The 18,347-nt window shown below is 43.2% G+C and overlaps 1 protein-coding gene across 4 annotated transcripts in view; it reads left to right on the forward strand.

The window, feature by feature from the left end:
* Window positions 1-3,004: 3,004 nt before the first annotated feature.
* Window positions 3,005-18,347, forward strand: part of SGMS2 (sphingomyelin synthase 2) — a 117,330-nt gene continuing 101,987 nt past the window's right edge. For 3 of the 4 annotated variants that reach the window (XR_003002851.1, XM_024741919.1, XM_024741926.1), the window contains exon 1: window positions 3,005-3,351. The gene's annotated coding sequence lies outside the window, so the exon portion shown is untranslated. Of the gene's footprint in view, window positions 3,362-18,347 lie in introns of all 4 variants that reach the window. The other variant, XM_024741927.1, reaches the window with a different exon arrangement.

Here is an 18,347-nt window from a genome sequence, read left to right on the forward strand (position 1 = left end):
AAATTTTATTTATTTTTGGCTGTGTTGGGTCTTCGTTGCTGTGCGTGGGTTTTCTCTAGTTGTGGCAAGTGGGGGCTACTCTTTGTTGCGGTGCACGGGTTTCTCATTGCGGTGGCTTCTCTTGTTGCAGAGCTCGGGCTCTAGGTGTGCAGGCTTCAATAGTTGTGGCACGTGGGCTCAGTACTTGTGGCGCACGGTCTTAGTTGCTCCGTGGCATGTGGGATCTTCCTGGTTCAGGGATCGAACCCGTGTCCCCTGCATTGGCAGAAGGATTCTTAACCACTGTGCCACCAGGGAAGTCCCGGAAGTTATGTTTGATTCATAAAAATTGAGTGTGTGAATATATTTCTCATCAACTCATATTTTTCACTTAACACAGAGTTTTCTAAGAGCCTATGGAACTATCTTATTCTTTTTTTTTTCCATTGCCTATATAGTATCTCATAACATGGGATTACTTCACTATTAGTTTGTTCTTTGAGGCTTGTTCATTCATTTATTTCACTCACTGAATAATTACATGCCAGGCACTGGACCCTGGGGAAATTATAAATAATTATAAACATCCTCAGGTAATTTTTCTAAAAAAGCAAACATTCCCATTGCTGAGACATATGTTTAGAAGATGCACATGGTGATTCTTAGACAAACAATGTGGGCACAAAGTGGGAACTCAATAAACATTTGTTGCTTGAGTCAATGACTTAGGTACATCTAGAGTAGGAGTTATTATAAGAGCAGGTAAGTACTACAGATATGTATGTTTTCCTAACTTAACCAGTATGTTGTATCATACCAAAGAAATATATGTAAAACTCACTTTACAGCATGTACTGGTTTAGAAAAAAAATTGACAGGAACACAACTGTCAGCCCTATCTCTCCTTTAGAACATTCAGCATTATTATTTTCGGAAGGTGATTAATCAGGGACTTAGTAAACTTTGATATGTTGTATGAACAAAAAGTTCAGTTGAAAAAAAAATCACCTCTTTCTGTGAGACAATCAATCAGTGTTTTTCAAAACATGGAAATTAAGATGAATAATTTGCTTTCTCATATGTTGATAATGAGTAGAATGGAAAAACTTCATGGAACTCAATCACAATTATATTATTCAATATTACATTTACTGGGGTATATTTAAGTGGTATAATAAAATCACGTAATTATTTATTTCACAATATTTAAACTGAGACATAATAGTAACTGCAAATTTAAAACTACCCATTAAACAGCCTCTCATACAGACGGAGACCTTTGTATGATAGAGCTGCAGGATTTACATCTGCAATAAGACACATAGGATGGGAGGCCTTCTTTTGAGCTTCTTGACTTCACCCATGTGCACAGACCCCAAAGCCCACAATATCATTTTCTGAGATCTGTAGAAAATCTTACTTAAACATATCTCCATAATGCCTGAACATTTGGGTCATAAAGTAGGGAGTAGGTGGGATATTCACTCAAACTTTCCTGTGGCTACACATTTGAATCTAGTCCTTCTGTGTTACCAGCGGACAGGACACCCAAGCCTCTGATTACATCTGTGATGGTCTATAAAAACTGTTGGTTTGAATTTCTATTTACTTTACATCCTAGCAAACCAATCCATTTGCTAGTGCCTTCTGGGCAAAATGCCTGGGTTTTGTAAAAAACGAACTCCTATTGAAAAGGAAACATAAACCCAAGTGAAATAAATTTCAATTGTTGGTGTTCTGGGTTGTTACCTTTCTGTACCTTGATGTACATTTTCCACAACAATGATGTTGAACCTCTGGTTAACTCAGCAATGTTTTCATTTCAGGGAAACTCCTGTAGTGACATCATACAGTTGTCTGTTTTGGGACTGTCCTGCAAGGTTTTTTTTTTGTGTTTTTTGTTTGTTTGTTTTTCTGTTACCATCCTGTTGAATTATCATAAACAGATGATTGTTTACCTCCATGATTTCTGCACTGAGCACCCAGACATGTCTCTTGATTATTTTTGTTGACTATATGTAATCACCCATAAGTCAGTGCAAATCCTAAGCATAATTACCCTGTCCGAAAGTAGAAATTAACATAAAACATATCTGTCAGTTAAATTCAATAAGAATTTGACCAAATTCCCTCTGATTCATCCTAGTTAGAATCCGAGGCAGCCATCGTTTACTTTGAAAACTGCCCAGCAGGTGTATGAATAGCAACTCCAAAAAGTGTAGAGCCTTGACGATTTTAAAGAAGGCAACACCCCTTCTAAAAACATAACTGCTGAGCTCATCAGAGAAATCTCACACCGCCGTCTTGTGCTCTCGAAAAGCTGCGGAAAAGCGCAGTGTTCCGCTGAGCAAAGAACTACTCTCTCACTGTTCATTTTGGTTTCTGTTTTCTATCCTTAATGAGAAGCAAATCAATTAACAGGACATATGACATGGTGGTTAGTCACCTAAGGGAAAGTATTAGTAGCCTTATTAACTTGGTGAACCCTTCCAGCTCTCACCTAGAGTTACCATCGTGCGGACCCATGACTAATCCTGCCCAGCAATCCTTTGAGGTCTGGAAACCCACTCTTTGACCCAGGCCAAGGCAATACCTAGTGAATAACCGCTGGTGCCCCAAGCCCACTCACACCGACGTCAGGAAGCCGTTTCCGAGAAAGGCAACGTGCGGCTGTGGGGGGATCTCTTCCCGGCCCCACCCTTGAAAGTTGCAGGGAGTGGCACCGTAAGAACTTTCCCAGATTGTTCTCTGTCACCATTCAGGGAGGTCCGCTCCAGCCTTTCCCCGCTGAGCCAATCTGCCCCGCCTGCCAAGCCCCTCCTTCCCTGCACCTTTAACGGCTGGGAGCAGAGAGCCGCGGCTGAGGGTTCACTTCTCAAGAAGTCGCACCGGTTTTTCGAGCTCCGCTCTGCGCCTGGAGAGCCACAGCAGCGGGAGCGGGCGCCGCCGGGTGAGTCACTGTTTGGAAACGGAGTGGGCGGGCAAGGGTGTGAGAGAATGAATGATGTCAGGAGCGCGCAGGGCGGCGGGCGGGGAGAGCGGGCCGCGGGGCCGCGGTAAACACCGAGCGCCGCGGCGCGGGCTGAGCGGGGAGACCCCGCCCTCCGCGCGCAAGGAGCCGTCCTCGGCAGCCAGAGCCCGGCCGGTGCTGCAGCGCCGCCGAGAGCGGCCTCGGAAGCGGCAGCCGCGGGAGCGACCCGGGAGGTGCTTCCCTGGCAGGGCCGAGGCAGGAGAGGGCGAGACCCCGAGCAAACTTTACAGCGGCTTCGGCCGGGGGCGGCTGCGGCTGCGGCTGCGGCAGCGGGCTCCGTCCGCTAGCAGATCCCGGGCCCGGGAGCTGGTGCGTCCGGCCGGGAAGGTCTGGAGCCCCAGGTGAGAGCGGGTAAGGAGCGCCGGAGGGGCCGGGGAGGAGGATGGGCTGGAAAGCCGTGCGGCGGGCGCAGCGCGGGGAGGGCATGGTGGACTGCGAACGCGGACGTGGCTCTAATTCGGCTCCCACGCGCCCCGCCCCAAGGCATCCTTCCCTGATTTTGCCTGATAGAGAGGATGGACGTGTGGCTTCGTCTCCACGCTCTGAGCATTCATCTCATTCATTTGCAACCATTGCGGGTCACTCGGTCCTGACGTTGAAAGGACACAGACTGAACCATAGATTGTCCTGAGCCACTCTGGAGGTCAGGACTTTAGTTCAAAGGAGGTGGAGGAGGGACTGTCTTTAAGCTTTTTTGAGAGGCACTTACTGATGATGTGTGAACGGTAAGAACCCAGCTCTGGGCTGCCCACGCTGAAACGTTTACACGTTTGGCATTCCAAAGCTACTACCCTTAAGGAAAGGGAGGCTTGGTGTTTCAGCGCAGATAGGTGCGACTGGACCCGTCTACTTCTCTGAGGTATGGATGGTTAATAGCCCGTGGCTACGTCTTGAAACAACTCAAACGTTATGTCCTGTAATTTTTATATATCAGCCTCTGCCATTCTTCTATTTCATCTTGCTTGCTCTAATACGACCTTAGGATCGTTTTGACATGTATGTTAAATTTTTGAAGAGATTCAATTGTTTAGTGCCTCTAGGTGGGCGTGGATTTTGAACTTAACTTTCCAAATCCTTGGTTTCAATCCTAGTCACATCTGTTAATGGTGGGTTCTCAGTCGCATTAAACACTCTGAACTAGTAAAATGGGACTGTAACAACTTCAGAGGATAATAATGAGAGTTAAACCTTAGAAGACCTATCATAATGTCTGGCACAAAGCAGACCTCAACAAATTTTAACTGTTTATATATAAATAGTGTGTTCCAGCTGGCTTAGATAATCACCAGTTAATTTCCACAGAATTTCCTACTTACAAACGTGGTGGGTTGAGGTTTAGGGTGTGAAATCCTTTGGCAAGTTCCTCAGAGTGTGAAGTAAGTTCAACACTTCTGTGTGGATACCTGAAAGAGTTCAGGTTCCCACCCCATACCAGGGGAACTGCCATTCACTAAACAGAGTCAGAGCAGTGGCTGAAAGTGACAAATGGAATTTGGAGGAAGAAAGGATGTGTGGATAAGTCTCTAACTTTACCCTTAACTTGTTTTTTTGCCTTTTAAAAAAATACGCAGGACAAAATTGTAGCCCTTTCCTTGGTTTGCTGCTGGCCTTACTTCACAGTAGTCTTCTGGTTGAAGTGTTTTTTAACGAGTTAATGTTTAATTTGGTTTCTCTAGTTTCATTTTTCAGTAAAGCTGGTTGACTTTTGAACGTGGAGGGAAACACTTGGACACCTTTGGGTTTTCACGGAATCTTATAAAAACCCCTAGGAGACAGTTGGAGGGATAGGGAGCATTTGCTCAGGTGTTACTGAAAACATTTGTTCTTACCTTATATCTGCAACAACTTTTAGGGTCAAAGGTTACAGGGAATGTTTTTTTCCACAGTGTGATGCAGAGATCTTGGGCATCAGAATCCAGAAGACCTAAGGCTATCCGGGTGGTAACTTACTGGCTGTGTTTCTCTGAGCAATTAAACTCTCTGGAATTCTTGTGGGACTTTAAACAAAATATAGGGAAAAACATAGAAATAATCTTACATCTATTAAAATAGACAATGGAATACAAATGAGAACTTTTAAAAAAGTGATACGTTAAAGTGAAATGTTGTTTGTTTTCTTTTCTTAAGGAAGAATTACCGAGAATTCTAGACAGTTTCAGATAAGAGTAGCCTATCCACCTTTATCTAATTCCCTTATGAGGGATTTGAAGCCTCCATTGTGAACTACTACTATCAGATATTTATTCAGTTGGTGAATGTTTAGTGAGCAGCTACTATATTCCAGCCACTATGCTGGGTACTAGCAACGCTAACATGAAGGAGGCACTGTAACTGGCTTAAAGACTGGTAGAAAGAGCCCCTAGGCTTTGATTATGGAGAGGAAAAGAGTCAAAAAGAAGGAGAGAGGAAGGGACTTGGGAGGACACCAGAAATGATTAGGCTATGATAGGCTGCCTCCCACTGATAATTTGAGATCTGCTGGCTTTCTAGTGAACTGGGTCTCATAAGTTTTGAGGCTGAACCATGCACGTATGCCTGAACCATGCACGTATGCCTTGCTTTACCCAATAACAGTATTATATAGACAAATTTAGCCCTTAAGTCAATTTTTTTTTTTGCGGTACACGGGCCTCTCACTGCTGTGGCCTCTCCTGTTGCGGAGCACAGGCTCCAGACGCGCAGGCTCAGCGGCCATGGAGTCAAGTATTTTAAAAATAAATTTATTTTATTTTATTTTAATTTTTGGCTGTGTTGGGTCTTCATTGCTGCGTGCGGGCTTTCTCTGGTTGTGGTGAGCGGGGGCTACTCTTCGTTGTGGTACGTGGGCTTCCCACTGCGGTAGCTTCTCTTGTTGTGGAGCACCCGCTCTAAGCACGTGGGCTTTGGTAGTTGTGGCTCACAGGCTTAGTTGCTCCGCGGCATGTGGGATCTTCCCAGACAAGGGCTTGAACCTGTGTCCCCTGCATCGGCAGGCGGATTCTTAACTGCTGTGCCACCAGGGAAGTCCTTTTTTTTTTTTTTATGTGACCATTTTTTAAAAGTCTTTATTGAATTTTGTTACAATATTGCTTCTGTTTTATGTTTTGGTTTTTTGGCTAAGAGGCATGTGGGATATTAGCTCCCCTACCAGGGATCGAACCTGCACCCCCTGCATTGGAAGGTGAAGCCTTAACCACTGGACTGCCTGCGAAGTCCCAAGTCAAATAATTTTAACCATATCAGAGCAAACTTGGTTAAATGAAATCTGAAGGGTAAAATCAGTTCAGCCAAGATTTATTTACTGTGAGCAAAGAAAGCACCGTCGTAGATTTTTAAGAGAATAATCACTGTATGTGAATAGTGTAATATTTCAGTTTCTTACTTGTGGAGGTTTAAAAGTACAAGGTAAACAAATCAGCCGCCACCCAGAAAATTACTTAGTGTTATATCCTCAAATGCTTTCTCACCGCTATGAACATACAACATCAAGAGCTAACATGTATAGCACTTACTTTGGTAAGTGCTATATGCCAGTTACTTTATACAGAGAATCTCATGTTATCCTCACTCTAACCTATGAGGTAGGTACAATTATGGAGGAAAAAAACTGCTTTAAGGAAATTAAGGAACTTACCTGAAGTTACACAGCTAGAAAATTATTCTCTACAAAACCGGGTTTGTTCCTACATACTGTTCTCTAACTTTTTTTTTTCACCCAAATATGGATGCCTCTATATCACTAAAATATGCTTAAACAGCGTCTTTTATAGTTTTCTACTGAATGGCTGCATCTCAACTTAACCAATCCCTTATCGTTGGACAGTTAGTTTGTTTCCAGTTTTCACTATTTTAAGCAACTCTGCAATAAGTATCCTTCTAACTATATATGTGTGCAATCCATGATTATTTTAGTCATTTTAAAAAGCGAATTATGATCTTTAATTTATCTGCCTTTTTTTTCACCATATTCAGAATTAGAAACTTTCTCCTTTCTCTTTCAAATTTGTTATAATTTCTGTTCCTTTAGTGTTTCTCATAAGATTTCAGCAATAGGATCAACATTCTCTATGGAGGGGCGCAATAGGTCAGTAGCTCATTACGCAAGGGATTTATGATGAAAACGGAACACAGAGCCTTTCTTAACAACTATTTGTGTTTGTATTATTGTTATTAGACATAAAGCTGAACTTCTTTTATGGGGAAATATAGCAGAATGGAGCAGTGCTGATTTTGCCAGGCAGAAAAGAAATTTTTAAAAAAAATTTTATTGAAGTATAGTTGATTTACAGTGTTGTGTTAATTTCTGCTGTACAGCAAAGTGACTCAGTTATATGTATATATTCTTTTTCATATTGTTTTCCATTATGGTTTATCACAGGATATTGAATATAGTTCCCTGTGCTCTACAGTAGGACTTTGTGGTCTATCCATCCTGTATATAATAGTTCACAAATGCTAATCCCAAACTCCCAAACCTTCCCTCCCCCTTGGCAACCACAAGTCTGTTCTCTATGTCTGTGAGTCTGTTTCTGTTTCATAGGTATGTTCACTTGTGTTGTATTTTAGATTCCACGTATAAGTGTTTGTCTCTCTTTCTGACTTACTTCGCTTAGTATGATAATCGCTAGGAAGGCGGATTCTTAACCACCGGACCACCAGGGAAGTCCCAAGTCAAACTTTTAATTTTGCTTTGGGTTTATATTTCCATATCCAATGCTGGTTATTTTATCCTCATGGTTTTGATAAAGGATGTTGGAATATGAGTACTGTTCAATTCAGCCTCTTCATACAGAAACCCAGATAAGTTCAATTTGTTAATTCCTAACAATGACTTTTAATTCAAAGCAGAATTTAAAAAACAGCTAATAAAATTGCAGTATAAATAGGTTAATCAGTTATTTGCTGATCGGTTTTCCCTACTGTCAAACCCTAATTTGATGATTTGCTTACAGTTTAAAATTCAGCCTTACAATTTTGTGTCTTTAGATTGATAGTGCCACTTAAAACTTTCAAACAAACTTGTGCATGTTCTTAGATCGTTTTTTTAAAAGCAGCATTAACTGGATTGAGTGTTTGTCTTATATTTACATCTTTTCTCCCAGTAGACCCCTTGTACTATTTAAAAAGAATAAAACCACCATACTAAAATTGTTAAAGAGGAGGGAATAAAAGGAGATGAAAGATAATTTTGAAGCCACAGTTGTCAGAAAAGACAGCTAGCTACTAAAAGTCAGATGAAGTGAAAGGCTCTGGAAGGGACCTTCAGGTAAGTGTCATTTCTCCGCCTGGTAGTAGCTGTGCTGAGCTTCCTTTAGGGTAATACATTTGACTGTGGAAAGAGAAATACCCAAGTGTTAGGGCTGGCCTCAGGCAAAATTGAGACCTTGAGCTGAAATACTCACCTTAGGGCATCCTTAACTCTGAGTTTACCGGGCAGGACTTGCCTATACCGAGAAAGTGCTCGATGAGTACCTGTATAAGGGCAAATTGCTATCCAGTTGAAACTGTGGACCTGGAGGCATCATATTTATGGAAAACTAGGGGATGAGTATCCACTTCTGGAATTTATTTTATTTTTGGCCACACCACGCAGTATGCGGGACCTTAGTTCCCTGACCAGGGATCGAACCCGCCCCCTGCAGTGGAAGCTCTTGACTGCTGGCCCAGGGAAGTCCCCTACCTTGGGAATTTAATGACCTCTTTTCAATTAAGATGATTAGAAATGCAAAATACGCGATAAGAGTTAAACTTCTGAAAAGCTTTTCCACAAATGGGAGGGACTGAAGGGAGGAGTAGCCCTGGAGGTGGGGAAACAACTGTAGGAAGATGCAGATGTGCCAAAGGCAGACTCTGTGTCCCTTGGAAGGTAGTACCTAATCCCAAGGCTTGCTGGGAATTGGCTCCTGCTGTTGAAACTGGGGTCACCTGTGATCCTGTAGGGTCTGGCCTGCCAGGGGTGAAAATGCATGTTCCGGGCCTCTCTTCCCTGCTCTGTTGATGAGAATCATCCTGGGAAGCCCCTCTTAACATGCACCCCACCCAGATGGGTTAAGGATGCTTTTCCTTACCTGGGAGTACTTTAAGTAGGTCGTCTGATCTAACTAGAGAAAATGTGAAGGAATGAGTTTGCATTTAGGGAGTAGGGAAAAGGGTTAAAGTGGTTTTGGATTAGGGATCACTTAGCTAATTGGTATGCCAAGGAGGGATACCTCTAGATAGCAGCCCACTTCCAGTGAGAAGTGAAGACCTTTCAGGAAAAGACTGGCAGCAGGAGTTGAAAATGAAGCTAAGCCTTTAAAACAGAGCCGCCAAACGCTTGAGTTGGTTCTCCAAGCTTCACCAAACACAGACGCTGGAGATAGCGCAGTAAAATAGCCATGGTTAGATAATGGTAGATACTCTGAGATAGGTTCTAGAGGAGATTAAATCAAATTCTCTATCTTCAGACAGCCCTGCAAAATAGAAATTGTGTTATCTCCACTGTGGAAGTAGGGAAGCAATTTAGAGAGGTTAACATACTCAACGCTGCAGAGCTGGTGAGAAGAAGAGCAGGGTTTTGAAGCCAGGGGCAGCCGATTCTCTTGCCCACGCACTGCCCAGTATCCCCTAGGCTTTCTGTAATCTCTCCGCTAGCTTTGGAGATACAGCAGGTTTGAGGGGGGGTACATATTTTGATATGGGATTGTATGTCTACCACCCATCTCTGGAACGCTTCTCTGGTCTGTGCTGCTTCAGGCCATGAAGTAATGCCAGAGAGATGAAGGCCCATAGGCTTACTCGGGCCACACTTGGACTTGAGTCCCAGCAACATCCCTCACCACTAGGTGACCTGAGCAACTTCCTCTGATGAACCTCCATTTCCTGGCTGTGAAATGGGAATAAGATAGTTTTTACTTCCTAAGGTGATAATGAATTATATTACTTTAAATGTGTAAAACACTGAGGATAATGCTTGGTTCATAGTTAATATTTGGTGGCTCAGCTATTACTTTTTAAAAAATATTTATTTATTAATTATTTATTTTTGGTTGCATTGGGTCTTATGCTGAGCGTGGGCTTTCTCTAGTTGTGGCGAGCAGGGGCTACTCTTCATTGCGGTGCGCGGGCTTCTCATTGTGGTGGCTTCTCTTGCTGTGGAGCACGGGCTCTAGGTGCGTGGGTTTCAGTAGTTGCGGCACATGGGCTCAGTAGTTGTGGCTTGTGGGCTCTAGAGCACAGGCTCAGAAGTTGTGGCGCACGGGCTTAGTTGCTCCGTGGCATGTGGGATCTTCCCGGACCAGGGCTCGAACCCGTGTCCCCTGCATTGGGAGGCGGGTTCTTAACCACTGCGCCACCAGGGAAGCCCTCAGCTATTACTTTTTGCATATAGACTATATTTCTAACTTTTAAAACAAAGGGTTCATTCCTGTTGTCCCCCAAATCAAATTGTTTCTCATTATTTCTCATGAAGGTAGTGTATTTTTCTTGTAACCTAGTAGCCATTTGTTACATCTTGCCTGCATTGGTAGGATCTGGGTCCTATCCCTCTCTCCTCCTCCCTTCCTTCAGGGTTAAAATAAAATTATTAAAATTGGTCGTCCACTGCCATTGGATTCAAGAACTTTCGTAAGAAGTATATAACATCAGCTGTGAATGCTGAAAAGCTTTCAAAGCTGCCATCACAGTGTGCCAGCCCTCTCAGCAGATGCTGGTGGCGCTGGTGAGCATAACTGCCACCGTCCCTCACAAAGCTCAGCCTTCTGCGGAGTATTGTACCATGAGCACCACTGTCCCAGAAAATGCGGGGCCATTAAGAATCACAGACCCTACTGTCCTCCCCGGACAGTATGCTCTACATCTTTCTTTAGGAGGCCCTGAGACGGTCTATCTAACACAGCCGCTACTGTTTTGTGAGATTTGCATTTGATCTGCAAGTTATTTAACCATCCAGTTATTACTGCCCCAGTAGTTGCTACCAAACTTTAGTAGCAACAAAGGGCATTGTTTCTGTTAAATCAATATTTATGTGTGTATATATATATGATATCATATCCTCTGTGATGGGTTAGCTAGTGCTGAGAGGTACACTCCTTGGTGTATAGTTTGGTTGGCAAAGTTATAAGCAGCAAAGCAGGAACATTTACAATTTTATTTTCCAAATACTTAAAGCATTCGCTATATGCCAGGGTTTGTTCTGAGCACGTAGAACTCTTATACTCATCTCTTCCTCCTTAAACACTCTGCGACAGATATTATTATCCCCATTTTAAGAATCCTCTTTTGAGACACAGAGAAGTTAAGTCACTTGCCTAAGGTCACACAGCTAGTATGAGGCACTGTCGTTTGTAGAATCTAGCATGTATCTCACACCTTGGGCCTCATTTTATCCTTGCACATGCAGTTTTAGCAAAGGGAACATCACACCTGTCCACACATGCTATCACCTCCTTATGATTTACCGTGTGGAGGACTACAGCTAGGCCATATATTTCAGTGTTGCTATTGAAATGTATTGATGATACAGTATTGTCAAACATTTCTCTCAAAAAGCTTGTGAGTGCTCAATCAGGCCTGGTGTTGTGTCTGGGAAAGGAGCAGTGCCTTCATTCTCCCAATCCCCTGATCAGACACTCAGCTGCAACCTATTCCTGCTGCTTTGTTTTTTTTTTAACATATTTTTTGAGTTCTCAATTTTTTAAAAAAATTATTTATTTATGGCTGTGTTGGGTCTTCATTGCTGGGCACGGGCTTTCTCTCGTTGCGGCGAGCGGGGGCTACTCTTCGCTGTGGTGCGCGGGCTTCTCATTGCAGTGGCTTCTCTTGCTGTGGAGCACGGGCTCTAAGGTGCGCGGACTTCAGTGGTTGTGGCACATGGGCTCAGTAGTTGTGGCTCACAGGCTCTACAGCACAGGCTGAGTAGTTGTGGCGCACGGGTTTAGTTGCTCCGTGGCATGTGGGATTTTCCCAGACCTGGGATCGAACCCGTGTCCCCTGCCTTAGCAGGCAGATTCTTAACCACTGCACCACCAGGGAAGTCCTCCTGCTGCTTTAATGTTACTTATTTTTTTAAGTTTTAGGGCTTTCACCCATTGTAAATGAAAATATTTAAAAATCCTTATTGGAGGAGAATAGCTTGCACGTGTGAGGTTTCTTTGAATGTTTTCTAGTTACTCTTGGAGATGGTGGTAGGCAGAATAATGGTACCCCAAAGATGTTCACATCCTAATCCCCAGAAACTATGAACCTGTTATGTTACTCGGCAAGGAGGGATTAAGGTTGCTAATCAGCTGACTTAAGGTACGGAGACTATCCTGGGTGATCTGGGTAGACCCAATGTAATCACAAGGGTCCTTATAAGTGGAAAAGTGAAAGAGAAGAGTCAGAATCAGAGAGTTGGCACCATTAGGAAAACTTCAAACGGCCATTGCCGGCTTAAGATGGAAGGGGGCCACGAGCCAAGGAATGCACGCGATCTCTAAGAAGCTGGGAAAGGCTGGGAAATGGATTCTCCCCCGGGCCTCCAGAAAGGAGCACAGCCCAGCTGACATTTCAGTGTTAACCCACTGAGTCCCCTTTTGGACTTCTGATTTCTAGAAGTGTAAGAGAAGAAATTTGTGTCGTTTTAATCCATTAACTTTATAGTCACTTATACAGCTGCAACAGGAAACTAATACAGAGATTTTCTAGAACAATCAGTGCTTTGATTTGTTCCTTTATGCCAGCCCTGTGAAAGAGCTGCTTCATCTCGTGATTTATTGTATGCACATGTCAAGTATAGCAAGTATTTACATTTGCGGGGGGCTGTTTTATTTTGCATATAAACTAAACCACTTTGGGGCAGAGGGAGTTAACTTTTGATAATTCTATACATTTGTGTACAGATGTATACTGTCTATTTTAAAGGACAGTATCAAGGTTTTAGCAAAAAAAGAAAAGTCTTGTTGATTCCAGAGCAAGTAGAGCCACCCGGGCCTTTCATCAGAGTTGCCTAACAGAAATGTGGCTCTGTACCCCATGTGGCAATCCTTATAGCCTTGCATTTGTTTGGGGTAAGATGATGGTCCACATGCAGTGGTGGTGATGGTTGTGGGCATTATCCCTTGAGTTTTGACTCCAGATTCTCTTTATTTTATTTTTTATTGAGGTATAGTTTATTTACAATATTATATTAGTTTCAGGTGTATGACATAATAGTGATTCAAAATTTTTATAGATTATACTCCATTTATAGTTATTATAAGATATTGGCTGTGTTCCCTGTGCTGTACAACATATCCTTGTAGCTTATTTATTTTATATATAATAGTTTGTACCTCTTAATCCCCTACAGCTATCTTGCCCCTTCCCCCTTCCTCTCTCCCCACTGGTAACCACTAGATTGTTCTCTATATCTGTGAGTCTGTTTCTTTTTTGTTATATTTGCTAGTTTGTTTTATCTTTTAGATTCCACATATAAGTAATAACATACAGTATTAGTCTTTCTCTGTCCAAGTTATTTCACTAAGCATAATATATCCTCCAGGTCCATCCATGTTGTTGCAAATGGCAAAATTTTATTCTTTTTTATGGCTGAGTAGTATTCCATTGTATGTATATGTATCTCACATCTTCTTTATCCACTTGTTTATTGATGGGCACTTAGGTTGCTTCCATATTTTGTCCATTGTAAATAATGCTGCTATAAACATTGGGATGCCTGTATCTTTTCGAATTAGTGTTTTCATTTTCAGATATATACCCAGGAGTGGGATTGCTGGATCGTATGGTAGTTCTATTTTTAGGTTTTTGAGGAACCTCCATACTGTTTTCCACAGTGGCTGCACTAGTTTACATTCCCACCAACAGTGTCCAAGGGTTCCCTATTCTCCACATCCTTACCAACATTTGTGGTCTTTTTTTTTTTTCTTTCTTTCTGCGGTACGCGGGCCTTTCACTGCTGTGGCCTCTCCCGTTGCAGATCACAGGCTCCGGACGCGCAGGCTCAGCGGCCAGGCTCAAGGGCCCAGCCGCTCCGTGGCATGTGGGATCTTCCCGGACCGGGGCACGAACCCGTGTTCCCTGCATCGGCAGGCGGACTCTCAACCACTGCGCCACCAGGGAAGCCCATTTGTGGTCTTTTTGAGGATAGTCATTCTGACAGATGTGAGGTCAGGTCCCCTTTACATTTTAAAAATCTTTTTCTTGCTGTGCTTGCCTAGCAATGTTATTATGAATTCTTTGAGAGCAAGAGCACTTCTATACAATGGCTTTTCAAATTGTAATAAATTAAACAAAAGGTGGTATCGTTCATTGGGTCATCTGTAGTAAGTACCTAGAGGGTTACAGACCCCAGAGTAGACGATATCTTGGAATCAACGTGTCAATTATGGAAATTTAAAATAGCAAGAATTATCATAATGGACGGGGTTAGTTTTTGGTTTTTGTTTTGTTAAGGAATCCTCCAGTAACAGTGTTAAATTGTTATTTGGAGACAGCTTGCATCAGTTAAGGGCCCCTTTGTGCAATGTAGAAAGAGCACCAGTGTAAGAACTAAAATCTTGGGAATTTTCCTGCTTAAGAAATGAAATAAGGGATAATATAAGATTTTGGGTAGTTTTAAAGAAATATGGGTGGAACACTAGCTGGATGGTGTAATATATGCATATAGCAGTTTCTAGAGGGAAGAGACTGTCTTGTGTAGAAGTAGAAAAAAATTGGAGACTCTTAAAACCACAGAGATAGGATATTTGGAGTCATTTCGTTAAGGACATATTTTATTTGAAAACATATTTTATTTAACCAATGTATCAAAATGTTATCATATTTAGTATTATCGATTATAATCAATAGAAAAATTCTTGACATTTTAACTTTTTTTCTAAATCTTTGAAATCTGGTGTGTATTCTGAATTTAACTACGCATGTCAGCTTGGATCGGCCACACTTCAAGTGCTCAGTAACCACGTGGAGTTAGTGGCTGCTTTGACAGGCAGTGCAGCTCTGGCCAGTCTTATCCTTAAGGAACAATACCCTGCATGAATCTGAGGTTATCCTCAGAACTATCCCTGTATTTTATTTTATAAACTGAATAAAATAATCTATATACAATAATATAAAATATTATTGCATTTCATAAATTTTTATAATAATAATTTATTGTATTTTATAAACTGAATTATATCATGGAGTCACCAGAGAAAACTGGTTCTGGTGCCTTTTGCCAGAATGAGTGAACTGGCTGAACGATACAGTGAAACATGTCTCTAAGGTTGTCTGTAATATACATTTGTGAATTTCAATGCCAGGAGGTGTGCCTGGGCCTATAAATGAAATATTTAGATTATTAGGTTCTTATTATTATGCTTATAGGAAAGATGGCTGCTCATATGCCTTTGTGAGCTGTGATAAGTGGGATGTGTGTGGCATCTACCCTGGTCTCAGTCCCAGAGCCTCACCACACTTACTTCCTCTCATGTGTCACCTCGCTGTCTACCTGTTCATCCATCACCACCTTCACCCTATCCTTGCCCTGTTTATGTGCATGATGCTGCTTGCTAATTTGTGTTCTTGTTCAGTTGCTTATTGTGACAATTTAGGAAGCAAGGCCACTGTAAGACCTAGATCAGAGAAATCATTACTTGATATCAAATATCAGTCTGCCAGGAATAGATAAGATTAGACTGTAAGAAAACACAGGTGCAGTATGAGAGGGAGAGGGCTAGGGGAAAGAGAGGTAGAAGGTGGGGGAGGGAGGGAGGAAGGAAGGAAGGAAGGAAGGGAGAAAAGGAGGTCGGGAGAAAGGGAGAAAGGAGAGAGTACCATTCTGTGCAGGAAAATCACCTAAATGAAGAGGAAGGAAATCGTGGTGGAGGATTTTGTAGCAAAACATCCCCCCAGCCACTGGACAAGCTGCTGTTCTCACCAAGGTCTCAAGATAGTTTGCTCTGGATTTCATAAATACATTGACTTTATCAAACACCTGTACTACACAGGTGGCTGAGACTAGTCCTAAGCCCTCCTCAGTCCCTTCTGAAATTGATAAATGCATTCAACACAGTTTTTGAGCACTTGCTATGTGCTAGACTTTATTCTTGATTCTAGGGATTCAGTGACCAATAGATAATCAAGGTTTCTACCCTTAATGGAGATTTTATGAGTTTATGTGTTGAGAGAGGAAAAAGTGCTGAAAAGGGAGGTTGAGCAGATGATAAGCAAGTAAAACTAATAAACAAGATCAGTTCAGACTTGGACCAGTTCTTTCAAGGAAACATGTAGAGATGACTGGGGAAGCCTGCCCTAGCACAGTCAGGAAAGTTTGTCAGAGGTTGGACTTGCACTGAGGGGTGAATGGTGAGAAGGAGCCAGTAGAGGGAACAGGGAGAGTGCTTGGTTACACAAGGGAAGGAAGGGAGACCAGTCTGGCTGCAGTGTCTGCGCAGGAAGGAACAGTGAGAAAGATGGTGGCGAGGCAGGCAGGACCCGGTGAGGAGGGGCTGGTACTTGCAAAATTTGTAAGGCCTATGGATTTTATTCCAAATGCAATGAGAAGGCATTGTGAAGTGATCTAAGAAGGAGAGACACACGGTCCGATTTACATTTGTAACAGATCTGTCTGCTGGGCAGAGTGGAGTAGAAGGGGTCCAGCATAGAAGCAAGGAGACCAGTTATGAAGCTATTGGCAGCATTCTACGTGAGAAGTGATGCAGGCTGGAGCAGCGTGGCAGTATTAGAGATGGAGAGCAGTGCATGGTTTTGAGAGGTTTGGAGATAGAGTCGACAAGACTTAATGGATAGGCCTGGATGGGTGATGTGGCAGAGTAGGAGAAATCAAGCAGGACTCCTTCTGGTAGGTGACGGGGTTGTAGGGAATAGAGTTCTGTTTTGGCCGTTGGTTGGTATAAGTTGTCTGTTAGTCGTCCTAACGGAGATAGTTGTCAAACAGCCAGTAGTGATTCTGAGAACTGCATTCAGGGACAAGATCAGGGCCAGTGGGTGTCAGCATAGAAGTGGTGTATAAAGAGGTGGGAAATCTAGAATCACCTGGGTAGATTTTGTAGGCAGAGAAGAGAGGCAGCGGAGATCAGGCCTTGAGGAATAACGGAGTTAATAAATAGATCAAGTAGGAGACCAGGGAGTAACCAGTGAGGTAGGAGGAGCACGAAAAGAGCAGTGTTCCAGGGGCTCCCCTGGTGGCGCAGTGGTTGAGAGTCTGCCTGCCGATGCAGGGAACACGGGTTCGTGCCCCGGTCCGGGAAGATCCCACATGCCGCGGAGCGGCTAGGCCCGTGAGCCATGGCCGCTCGGCCTGCGCGTCCGGAGCCTGTGCTCCGCAACGGGAGAGGCCACAGCAGTGAGAGGCCCGTGTACCGCAAAAAAAAAAAAAAAGAGCAGTGTTCCAGATGTCAACTAAATTGAGTGTTTAAGGCAGGATGGAGTAATCAGTTCTGTTGTAAGTTTTTGAGGAGTTGAGTAAGGTGAGAACACAGTGCTCATTGGGTTTTACAATGTGGAGGATTCCTTTACATGGTGATCTTGTTGAACCTTTTAGAGGAGTGATTTAAAGCACAAATGACCTCCAGCATCTCCTGCAGGGAGCTTTCCTCACTCTCTTCCTTCTCCGGTTCACCCCCATAGGCTAGGTGTCCCCTCTTTGTTCCAGAATAGTTAGGCTTTTCTCTTGTCACTGGACTACCATACTGTAATATGATTTTTCTGCTGAAACTATGTTTCTTGCAGCCTAAGCTCCTCCAGAGCAAAATTTATACTTTTTTGTTGTTGTTCTTATTTCCTAGCATGATGTAGGCACTCAACACGTGTTTTCTTTTAATATATATATATTTTTAAATAAATTTATTTATTTTTGGCTGCGTTGGGTCTTCGTTGCTGCATGTGGGCTTTCTCTAGTTGCGGCGAGCAGGGGCTACTCTTCGTTGCAGTGTGCGGGCTTCTTACTGCGGTGGCTTCTCTTGTTGCGGAGCACGGGCTCTAGGAGAACAGGCTTCAGTAGTTGTGGCACACAGGCTCCGTAGTTGTGGCTCGCGGGCTCTAGAGTGCAGGCTCAGTAGTTGTGGTGCATGGGCTTAGTTGCTCCGCAGCATGTGGGATCTTCCAGGACCAGGGCTCGAACCCGTGTCCCCTGCCTTGGCAGGCAGATTCTTAACCGCTGTGCCACCAGGAAAGTCCCTGAACATATGTTTTCTAAATTAATGGGTATTTTTTTTTAAACAAGATGTTGGGGGTAGGAGTTTATTAATTAATTAATTTATTTTTGCTGTGTTGGGTCTTCGTTTCTGTGCGAGGGCTATCTCTAGTTGTGGCAAGCCGGGGCTACTCTTCATCGCAGTGCGCGGGCCTCTCACTATCGCGGCCTCTCTTGTTGTGGAGCACAGGCTCCAGACGC

Source organism: Neophocaena asiaeorientalis, unplaced genomic scaffold, assembly GCF_003031525.2.
Source record: "Neophocaena asiaeorientalis asiaeorientalis breed wild unplaced genomic scaffold, Neophocaena_asiaeorientalis_V1.1 scaffold534, whole genome shotgun sequence".
NCBI lineage: Eukaryota > Metazoa > Chordata > Mammalia > Artiodactyla > Phocoenidae > Neophocaena > Neophocaena asiaeorientalis.